Here is an 11,328-nt window from a genome sequence, read left to right as displayed (position 1 = left end):
CCTTCAATTTTGGGGGGGGCTCCCACCCTCTTATTTTGGCCTTCCGCCCTAATATTAGGCCTAACCCCTAAGAACCTTGACCCCTAACGCTATGGCAACCACAGATCTAACCCTAACCCCTACCCCAACTAACCCTAGAAACCCTAACCCTAAAAACCCTTACAGCCCTAACCCGATAAAATTTACCACACTAAACCCCTGAAGACTGTTCTGGGGGGTCCACATTCAATTCTGGAATTTCACACTTCCATTTAAGTGTTCTGCCCCCCCAATATGGGGGTTCGCCCACCCAATTTTGGGGGTTCCTCCCCTAATTGGGGGGGACACAACCAATTTTGGGGGGGACACAACCAATTTGGGGGGGTCCCCCCAATTTTTGAGTCCCCCACCCTCCTTTTTTGGGTTTCCCCCAATATTAAGAGCTCTTCCGCCCAATTTTGGGGGACCCCACAATTTTGACGTTTCTTCCCCTAAATTGGGGCTTCGACCCTTCAATTTTGGGGGGGGCTCCCCCCTTAGTTTGGCCTTCCACCCTAATATTGGGCCTTACCCCTAAGAACCCTGACCCCTAACACTACGGCTCCCACGGATCTAACCCTAACCCCTACCCCAACAAACCCTAGAAACCCTAACCCTAAAAACCCTTACAGTCCTAACCCGATAAAATTTACCACACTAGACCTACGCCTAAAAGCCCTAACCCTAAAAATTAAGACCCTCTAAACCCTAACCCAAAACGTAAAGATTCTCAAAGCCCTACCGCTGGAGACCCTAACCTTAAAAAAAAAAAAATAAGACCTTAAAACCCTAACCCTAAATACCTGACCATAACTAAAACCCTAAGACCCTAACCCTAAAAACCCTATCAACACTAAAACCACAAAATACTTTAAAACCTTAACACACTAACCCCCAAACCCTAACCCTTATAACTCCAACCCTAACAACCTTAAAATCCTAACCCTAAACCCTGGAAACCCTAACCCTGAAACCCAACCCTAGTGCCTTAGCCCTGAAACCTTAAAACCCTAACACCTTATTAGAAACACTCTGTAACCAATACCATAGGCTCAGGCAAGTATCTCAGTGAGGTAGCATTTTTATTCACGATTGCAATGGCAGGCGTCCCACAAGCCACCTACTAGTTCCATAACACAGTTTATATAATTTTTTTTTTCCTCTCGGTGACCAGGACCCTCCCCAGTTTCCCCATTGACTGAGTAATCCATGTTCACGATCTATCCAGTGCTTCACAGAAAATACACAGCTGCTGGCCTGTTACTAGTCAATTTTATTTTTTTCTTGACTGTTTTCCTCTTTGAGGTGGTAATGTTTCTTACACCGTGATTTCCACCCAATTGCTCTAAGGATTCTGGTTGTCTGCATTTTACAAGGTTGTCTGTTAAGCTTTCTTATCACTGCAAGCATATATCAATACCACCTTCCTTCCCTCTAAACGATGTAACTCTGTGCAAAAACATTTTTATTCCCACAACCTTGATCCCCTTACCCTAAAATCCTTATTCTCTTTAACCGTAACAACTCTAACCACAACCCTAACCCTTCATATCAACCCCCCGACGCTAATGACACTGACTAATGATCCAAACCCCAAACCCCAGGCAACCAACAAAGAAACAGACACAAAGCTGAAAACTACAAAAAAGGCAAAACCCTGGATACAGACCCCAAATCACAAACACGCTACCAAAATGCTACAGAAAAGCCCCAGACGCAGGCCCCAAGCACTACAGCTAGGCCCCAGAAGCTCTAGACACATCCCAAAGCCAAAATGCAATCCCCAAACACTACAGAAAAGCCCCCAAACACCAGACACAGGCTGCAGAAGTCTACAAGCAGGCCCCAGCCACACCCGGATGCAGACCCCAACTGTCCACAAGCAGCTCCCAACCCACCCCCCCCCATGAACTGGACCCCCCCCCCCCCCACCACCCAGATGCATGCCCCAGGCCCCAGGCCTCAGCCCCAGCCCCCACACCCCAGACTCAGGCCCCAAAGGTGTACAACCAGCTCCCAACTGCCCCCCTCAAAGGGAGGCCCCAAAGCCTGCCAGAGGACCCTAGAGCGTACAAGCAGCTCCCAACCCCCCCGGCACAGGCCCCAACCCCCCCCCAGACACAGGCCCCAAAGGTGTACAAGCAACTCCCCATCCTCCCCAGAGGCACGCCCCAAAGGTGTACAAACAGCCCCAACCCCCCAAGACCCAGACCCCTACAGCGTAGAAGCAGCTCCCAACCCCATGCCCCCAAGGCACATGCCCCAACCCCTCCCCCAAGGCAGGCCCTAACAGTGTACAAGCAACTCCCACCCCCCCCCCAGACGCAGGCCCCAAAGGTGTACAAGCAGGCCCCTACAGTATACAAGCAGCTCACAACCACCCCCCCAAAGGCAGGCCCCAAGCCCCTCCAGATGCAAGCCCAAAAGGTTAAAACCAGCTCCAACCCCCTAACCCCCCCCGCCCCGCGCAGACGCAGGCCCCAAAGGTGTACAAGCAGTTCCCAACCCCTCCAAGGCAGGCCCCAAAAGTGTACAGGCAGGCCCCTACAGTGTAGAAACGCTCCAACCCCCCCAGCTTCCACCTCGAGGGAGGCCCTCCCCCCCCAGTATACACGAAGCTCCCAACCCCCTCTCAGAGGAATGCCTAAAAAAGTATACAAGCAGCTCCTAACACCCCCCCCCCAAAAGAGGCAGTCCCCAAAGGTGTACAAGCAGGCCCTCAAATCCCTTAGGTGTACAAGCAGGCCCTTCAAATCCCTTAGCCCCTGTGCCAGCTTTATTGGCGAGCAGCGAGGCTGGGGGGGGAGGGGGGCAAGACAGCCTTAAATAAAATACAAATATAAAAAGTGTTATAAATGGCTGTTATAAATCCAAATAGGATTACAATCAAAGTTTACAATTTATTAAACGAATAGAGGCAAGCAAGCAGCGCTGGGTGCGCCGGGAGTCTCTGCTCCCCCAGGACGCACGCCTGTTACGTAAGGCGGCTGGTTTTGATGCTCCCAGGCTAATACATATTCATTACTACTTCGAGAAGAGGCAGGGTTATTAGAATTGGTTTCCGGAATCCGAAACCCCTCCCAGGGGCGCCTGCGTACCGGTCTCTGGTGGTCTCTCGGGGCTTGCTCGGGCTGAATGCTGGTTGTCTTCCTCTCAGGCTTTTGTCCTTCAATTGTCCTTCAGCTCCCCCTTCCTCCTCGTTTGGGAGCCTCTGCGCCGGATTTCAGAAACTCTAGCAACATCCCCTGCAGTAGTCAGCACTTTTCCCTAAAAACCCCTTTGTTCTCTTATCACCTAGACCCGGGCCTCGATGGTAACCCTTCAAATCCCTTAGTGACACGAATTGCTGGACCATTCCTTACAAAAGGAAGGATAAAATATGTAGAGGAGCAATGGCACCCGCGAAAGCCCGGCGCCGCGGGCAGAGGCAGCGAAGGTTGACGGCAGAACAGTGCTCGGTTTGAACACGGAGAGGGAAAGCGAGGGGAAGGTGGCCGAAGCCGGCCGCAGTCTCTGAGCTCTCCTCCTCCTGATTGTTTTCTCTCAAAGCCATTTCTGTCTGTGTGCGGGCACCCGGAGCCGGCAGAAGTCCCCGTGAAGTCCTTCGGCAGGACGGAGGGCTGCGTGGGCTCCAGTGAGAGAGGGAGTTAGGAGAATCTTATCAAGTAGAGATAGAGCGCTGACAGCGTTAAACTAGGATGCTACTTAGTGTCTTTGCTAACTATGGTGCATTGTGCCAATTAACTAAAGCAAGAAGCCTTGGGCCCCTTACCAAGGTCAGTCTCCTAATAAGAGAGTGAGCCTGTCTTAAGAAACTGGGAGAAACTGGTCTTGCAGATGGACAAGAGCCAAGGAGCAACTGAGTCTGTGCAAAGACAAGAGGTCAACTAGCGGTGACGAGGAAGAGTCATCAATCTTCATGCCCACGACCTCCCATGCTGCCCAGCGCTGAATAAACATACCTACTTTACAATCTCACTGATTGTGGAGTCCCTTTTCCGCAAGTCACTAGCAGCGGTTTCTTCCGCAGAGGTTTTCCCAGAGCCGCTTCAAAGCTCCCCTCGCGGAGCTGGGGCGTCGCAGGGGATCGTCAAAGCACGCACGCGTGCACACACACACACACACACACACACACACATACACAGGCGTTGTTGTCCAAACAGAAAGTATTTACAACAAATTCGACAAGCGGTTTTCCTCTGCCAGCAGCAAATGCCTGAGGGCCCCTACAGCTTCACAAATCATAGCACAAAGAGCCTAAAGTTCCTCTAAAATTTAGGGAAATGATTCAAAATAGATCTGCTAGGGGAAAACGATCACTGGCGGCAGGGTACACAATACACGCGAGTCTCAGCTCTCCTCCGCAGGGTCAGTGCCCACGCCCAAGTGCGACGCTGATGGCACCCGAACATTTGCTGTAGCAGGCAGCAGAGCCAGCAGCTCAGGGGAGCAATTTTAAAAACCAGGAGGCACTTAAACCAACCCTTAATTGACCCAGTTACTGCAGGAGAGTCCCGACTACTCGCCCTGGAGTCCTACTGTCACCAGCAAAAAGCACCAACCAAAGCTTGGGGGAACTTTGGTACAGCACAAGAGAAGGGAGTGGGGGTAGCGTAGCCGTATCGCAGAGCTGCTGCTTTTCACACCATTTTATCATCCCTGATAATTGAAAGTAAGGCCGGGTGGGCTGACCCCACCACCACCACTCCTGGCAGCATGTTTGGTCCACAACGCTAGAATAATTATTTTGCTCCCTCCCGCCCCTACAGCTTCATCATCTGAAAAGATTACAGTCAAAACAATGGCATACACAAATAAAAGTCAAGAGTTGACATAGTAACTCCGGGATTTGGGTATCAACTGTCCGAGAAATCAGAACACCCAGGCTTCACAATGTGCCCAACATCGAGCTGTGCCAAGGGGGGGCGGAAGGAAGAAGCTTTCCGTTTAAGCCTTCAGAGCATCGCTCCATCACTACGTCAATTCACAGCCACCACAGCGTGCCGATGGACATCTTTCTGTGCCAAAAGAAACAAGTGCTTTGTCCTCTTGATATCAAAGGTAGCCACCTATAGTTACGGAACCATGCACAAGACCTTAACTCTGACCAGCAGGAAAACTTAGGACAACTGAGTGCAGATCCTGCCAATTTCTACCAGTTCCAACTGTGCTTTAAGTCTCATTGCAAAGCCTCAGTTAGAAAAAGGATCACCTCAGGGTATCCAACAAGAAGAAGAGTTGTTTTCTTTTTTTTCTTTTTTTTTTTTTTTTTTTAATATACCATAGGACTATGCAGTTCAATCATCAATCATCTTGGAAAGCTCAAGGAGGAGGTCATCCTCATCCTTCCCTGGGTCCAAGTCGAGCTCGGCTTCCAGTATGCCGTCTGAGAGTTCCCAAAGTAGCATCTCTAAATCCTCGTCTACAGATACGGGCGCGTTGCCTGTGGAACTCAGCCGGCGTGTCCTTGCTTCTTCTAGCTGGGAAGAAGCTGAAGTCGAGCTTGAGAACTCCATTGGCTCCACGGATTCTGCCTGGCTTCCAAGATGTGCTTCAGGTCTTGGCAGAGCAAGGAAGAGAACAATCAGTATATGCCATTTCTTAATGGGAAATCCCTTTTCTGCAAACCGGCTCTTAAAACCGTAGCCAACCCCTCCTGCACTTCAATCTTACCCAGGGATTGTTATTCAATTAACCCAGGGCTACATTTAGAGCCCAATATATTAGCAGGTACATTTTTCAGTTTGGGGGTTTCTCTGTGAAGCCAGAGCACCCGGAGTCTAGCAGAGATGGTTCAATTTTTGTAGCAAGAGGCACTTTGCCACCTTGCTTAATTTTCCTGTAAAAATGTTAAGAAGTCTCCATCTGCAAATATCTGTTTACTAAGTTAGTCATTTTTCCCACGGCACACTCAGCAGAGTTTGCTCCCCACTACAGGAAGCTGATCTGCAGCCATCACTTCCCTCTGCTCTCCCTGCACTCTTGTCACCTTGTATGTTTGTTCGGGTGGCATTCTTGAGGACCAAAAGGCAGAGGACACTACTCATCATTTATCACCTCACGAGGAAGTAGAAGAACTTCACCTCATCCTCATTTAGGTATTCAGACAGAGCAAGAAGTCACTGGAAAGCTGTACCGACTTGCAGCATTTAAAGAAAGTAAGTCTAATTAAGCATTCCTGCTAGCTGCTAGAAAGTCATTTCACGTGACTTATTTATCTTATAAGATAAATAAGTGACTTATCCTCTGATGGATTTGGGCTTTAATTATCTCAGAACCCTCCTTTTTTCCCCACCTGTGACAGAACTTATGTTTCACTGGGGATATACACCGATTGAGAAAAAGAACAAGTTGTGGTCATCACCTGTTTTGGGGATTTTCTTCAAGTCTGGTGGCTGGGACGTGCTCCAGCGTGGCTGGAACAGCCTAGAAAGCAGCAAAACAGTGTTTAGGACTCATGGGTAAAAGATTCCTTGCTAGCTTTTTCCTCCATGCTGCTTCTCCTCTGGCATTGCGGAGCCTTAGCCAAAATACAAAACCAAGGTGCTCCTGAAGAAAGTTAATATTCACTTGGAGGTTACTAATGATCTTGTGTCTTTTAAGAACACAGCATTAATGGACAAAATCCTCCACACCAGAGAAATCACAGAATCACAGAGGACTAAGTAAATAGTGCCATTAATCTAATAAATATGGAAGGGTACTACAAGAATTCTGTAGGCAGCTACTGGATTTAAAAGGAAACAGAAGGCCTGTAGAACATTTGAGTTTTCCATCTTTTCTCCTAGAGGAGGGTATAAATTTTACAAGGGATCCATTTCTGCATTAGCCCCTGTCCTTACCATAGCTGCTTTTTTGGCTGGAGGTCCCATTGTGTCTGCATCGGAGGCAGTCCGTGGTTTCACAGCTGCTACAGCAGAGGGAAAACTGCCAGGTGCCTTACGTTTCAGTGCCTTCTTCTTGGGGGAAGCGACTTTCCCATCCCAAGGCTTCGCAAACATGTTAAAGTTGGCTAGAGTAAAAGGAAGAGAGAACTGATACAGTCTTGCTCTGCCTCATGAAAAATCCACGTTCTCTTCCTCATTTCCACGGCCCTTCTACACAGTTAACTGTATTTGGCCAGCAGAATTACACTGCCATTGCCTGGATTCTCAGCAATATCTTCCACATAGTAAACTCCGTCTACCAACAATCCATACAAAGGAACAAAGAAAGTGAATGGCTACAGTAAATCATAATCCAGGACGAGGGAAACTCAGACACAGAGCGATCCCAAGTGCAAGCAATACTCTAAGACGTTGTATGAAGTCTAGTAAGATTCACAAATGTTGACAGCTTTTGTATTTAAAGTCTTGCTCCCTCTAGGAAAGGAAAAGCAGCAGGTATAGTAAGACAAGAGAGTGTATGCAACTGTTGTACCAGCTTCCTCTCCCCTGCAGTGATGTCCCACAAAATTTATTAAGTTGTTCTACAAAATCCAAATTTGTAGAGTCATATTCTAGTCTCCCATTCCTGACCTAACGTCTGGCTGGCAGGAGAAGAAACGAAAGAAAGCTGGGTACTTGTTTTCTTTGTGTGTTTATTTCCTCGTGTCCCGTGAGACAGAGAGAAAGGCTACAATGTGCAGTGCATGCAGCCTTTAAGCCCTCCTTATCTCCCTCACACAATCTCATTTTACAAAGTTGATATAATCTTAACAACGAGGCCTTTGATCCTCTGTCATTTTTGACAGAAACTGGCCCCCCACATTAAGATGCTGATGCATGCTTTACAAACACATACACGTGTCAAGCTAAGCAACACATGCCAAAGAGGAAGGTGAACTTGAACTCAACACAGGGAGGACTTCATACCATAAACAGATGGCAGAAAAAAACAGAATACCAAAATTAGACTAAAAAGCCCCTCAATGTGTTAATTTTCTAGTGGGAAATACAGAATACCATCACGTAATTAACGAAAACAGACATGGTTGCACGTTCTGGCCCTTCTTTGCCTTTGAACTTTGTAGCCTTAAACTCTTTTATCCTCCGCATTGAAGGAAAAAGCAAAGCAGATCCTGAGCAAATGGAACTTGCTCAATATGGGAAGCACCTCACCGGGGCAGGTATTAAAGCATCTTATTACCTGATAGCTTTGTGTTCCATAACGATTTCTGCCCGGCTGGGGCAGGTCCAGGTTGTGCTGGGGGAGCTGGCACATTTCCTCCACTCTGCTGCATCCGCAGAGCTTTCTCGCGCTTTATTTCTTCCAGGGTTTTAACACGCACTTCTCCTTCTGGCTTGGCTTTACCTGCCGGCTCCTTCGACTGCACTTTGCTGGGCCCGGAAAGAGTGAGCACACTCTGCTTCTTGGGCTCACCCTCAATTTTTGCCCCTGCGCTGGGATCTTTGGTTTTACCATGCCATTCAGCCTGGGCTTTGGCTTGACTTTCTCGAAGAGCTCTCTCACGATGGATTTCCTCCAGTGTTTTCACATGGATCTCTCCCTTTGGCTTAGCAGCCTTCCCTGTCATCATCAAGAAATGAGAAGCACCAGCATTTAAAGAGAGTCCAACAATAGTTTAAGTCTCCAAAATTTGTCACAGTACTAAGGAAAACTAAGCCTGAGCGTTCCCAATAACCCATCTTAGGACAATAGCCTAACATTCTCCTCCTCCTCTGAGCCACTTGTTGTATTTTGAAGACCAGCCCTATCCAGAGAGAGTTGCTACACAGAAATGCTAGTTTACTTGATTACTTTTTCAGACTGCATTTCAAATTCCTGCTCCCGGCAGTGGCTCTATTCTAATTGTATATGATGGTTCACAGAAGCAGCTTAAAACCTTGACAAGGCACAAGCGGAAAATAAACACACACCTAGAGGCAGATTTCTGATAGTGGCTGTCAGAAGAGCTTCAGCACTCGAGCGAGAGGAACCAGTTCTTTGTTTTCATTTGAATTCCTTTTTAGGGCTGTATGAAAACGGTCTAAGTTCACGGAAAGGAAGAAGGAGAAAGTATATTTAATAGCCAGTTGTTACCTTTCGCAGTACTAGTCCGTTGAGAAGGTAATCCTAGTCTCTCCTTCACAGACTTGGGAACTTGAACTGCAAAACAGAAAAAGACCAAATTAGGGAGGCTGCATAAACGTCAACTTTGTGTTCACATTCGAAAACAAGGCAGGAAAGGTAACTTTGAATCCCGGTGATTAAGACCTCAGCCAACATGCAAAAAGAAACATCGCAGGAAAAGGACAAACAGAGAGCCTAAATACAAAACCCGTGAATCACATCCAGATGCCTGTTTAGTAGCTGTACCTCTCTTTGGTGCTTTGTCAGCATTTCCCGGAACCTCCACCTTCTTCCCCAGCCTTTCAGCAAGGCTGCGCTTCACGGGAAGGGCGCTTACATCAGCTTCAGACAGAGAAAACAAGGAATATTTTAAGAACATTTCTTTGCAGGAAGATTTGAGAACAGTCAACCACAAGCTTCTATTTTTCAAGCATATTTTCATAAAATTGCCTTTCAGCTGCTAAATGGTTTTTTTGCCATTTCTGCAGTCAACACAGATCTCCACTGCAACGCATTTTCCTCTCACACGTCAAAAATACTCTTCGATGCAGTCATATAGAGAAGGCGGCACCTAAATAACAGCTCATAAAAAGTTCTTACCCACGGAGGCTTTCCGTTTTCCTTGTTTCTCAGCAAGATCTAGTCGAACCACAGGTTCCTCCCCTAAAACAAAAGTAAAATTTTTCTATTTCATAGAGACCAGTAGCCAATAGAAATAGTATACTGTTAGCCCATGTCCAAAAAAACCCAGCAAGACACTGTTTTGACAGCTAAACCACACAAACTCATATTACAACTATAATTAACTTAGAAAAAGTATCCATAGTCTCAGTGTTTGCCTCAAATTCCAGCTGAATGTAGTCGAGAATGAATCTGAGTCTGCTTGACAGCTATACTTTGTGCAGAACAGAGCTGCATAAGCAAGCAGAATATTATTAGGTACCAATGCTGAGAAATATTCCTTTCTAAGGTGAATGTCTATGAGTAAAAGTACTTCTTCACTTCTTTCCCTTTCAAAGGAATTTGCACAACTCTAAACAATATAATTTATACACAGACTCCTATCGCACTACTGTCCACACGTGCCACTGTCAGCCTCTTTAAAGCTTCAGAAATTGCTTCTTACATAGCACTGTCCTCTAGAGCTCTTTCTTCTCGTTACTCTCCTGTTTTTCAGTTATCCCCCTATTTGCATACTGACACATTTTTTTCTTTCTCCTGCTACTGCACTTAACCTGAGCACCAAAGCTTTCCAGTACAACCAGGGACTTTCAGCATAAAAGCATGTTTTGAACAGAAGGCGGCAGCACCAGGAGGCTAACAGGGGTGAATTGCCTTCCTTCTTGCTTAACCTTCCAGTTTAGGAGTAATGAAATCAAAACAAAAGCATGAATTATTACCTTCCTCTGTAGACAGTGTCACAGTTCTCACCACTGTCCGGACATTTTCCTTTTCCGGAGCAGGAAAAATCATAGAATCGACGGGAGGAAGAGAAGATCTTGAAGGACCTTCTGCTCAGAGCAAGCAAAACATAAGGAAGTTTACCAAACAGAAAAAACTATCACGAAGAACAAAAAACTGTAATTATTCATTACTGTCAAACATACAGTGACCAGAGCATGCAAATAAGAGAGGTGACTAATTTGCCTCTGGTTGCCCTTGGAATTCCCATCTAGAATACCAGCTGGCTGAGAATCAGGTTGCTCGATGCCCCCAGCTAAACATGGAAGTCCATCCCTCAAGCAGCTCCCAGCCACCATCACCTGCCATTCTGAAGCCAATCAAATTTCACTTCTTTGGCAAATAGTTGGATTCACCAAAGCATAGCCAGCTACCCGGTATTACTGGAAGAATTTTTTTTTGAAAGAAAAATCATCACACAGGATGAAGGTGAAGAGGGTAAGAAAGTAGGGAATATTAACTCACCACCGTGTCTCTTAGTTTTTTCCTTCATTTTCTGCAATTTGATTTCTTCAAGTGTTTTTATTCCAAAATTCAGACCGTCCTCTGAAAACAGAAAACAGTTAATGAGACTAAGGCTTAGAGGCACTCACTGAGGACCACAGATCCTCAGGCTTCTTAGTGCTCAGGAACTTTCAGAAGTATTTAGAATAAACCCTGTCAACACTCCTCACAAGTGAAACAACCATAGAATCAATGGCATTTTGCCCCTCCTTTCACCCTTCAGGGTAAAAACTGTAGTTTTAATTTTAATCCATTTACGTGATATTAGATCCCTCTATCGTTAGATATGGCTTT

At 46.6% G+C, this 11,328-nt stretch overlaps 1 long non-coding RNA gene across 2 annotated transcripts; it reads right to left on the bottom strand.

The window, feature by feature from the left end:
* Positions 1 to 2,898: 2,898 nt before the first annotated feature.
* LOC310890742 lies at positions 2,899 to 11,314 on the bottom strand. Of its 2 annotated transcripts, XR_014577290.1 has the most exons (5): positions 10,470 to 11,314; positions 9,670 to 9,732; positions 8,877 to 9,411; positions 6,861 to 8,526; positions 2,899 to 6,444 (listed from the first exon to the last, which is right to left on the bottom strand). It is a non-coding gene; the product is annotated as an uncharacterized lncRNA (long non-coding RNA). The 2 variants fall into 2 exon arrangements; XR_014577291.1 differs by lacking the exons at positions 8,877 to 9,411; positions 9,670 to 9,732; positions 10,470 to 11,314 and having other exon boundaries at positions 6,861 to 8,870.
* Positions 11,315 to 11,328: the final 14 nt, after the last annotated feature.

The sequence above is a fragment of the Anser anser genome (genome assembly GCF_964211835.1).
Source record: "Anser anser genome assembly, contig: HAP1_SCAFFOLD_34, whole genome shotgun sequence".
Lineage (NCBI taxonomy): Eukaryota > Metazoa > Chordata > Aves > Anseriformes > Anatidae > Anser > Anser anser.
The sequence above is the reverse complement of the archived record's forward strand: the minus strand, read 5'-3'. Positions and strand labels throughout refer to the sequence as shown.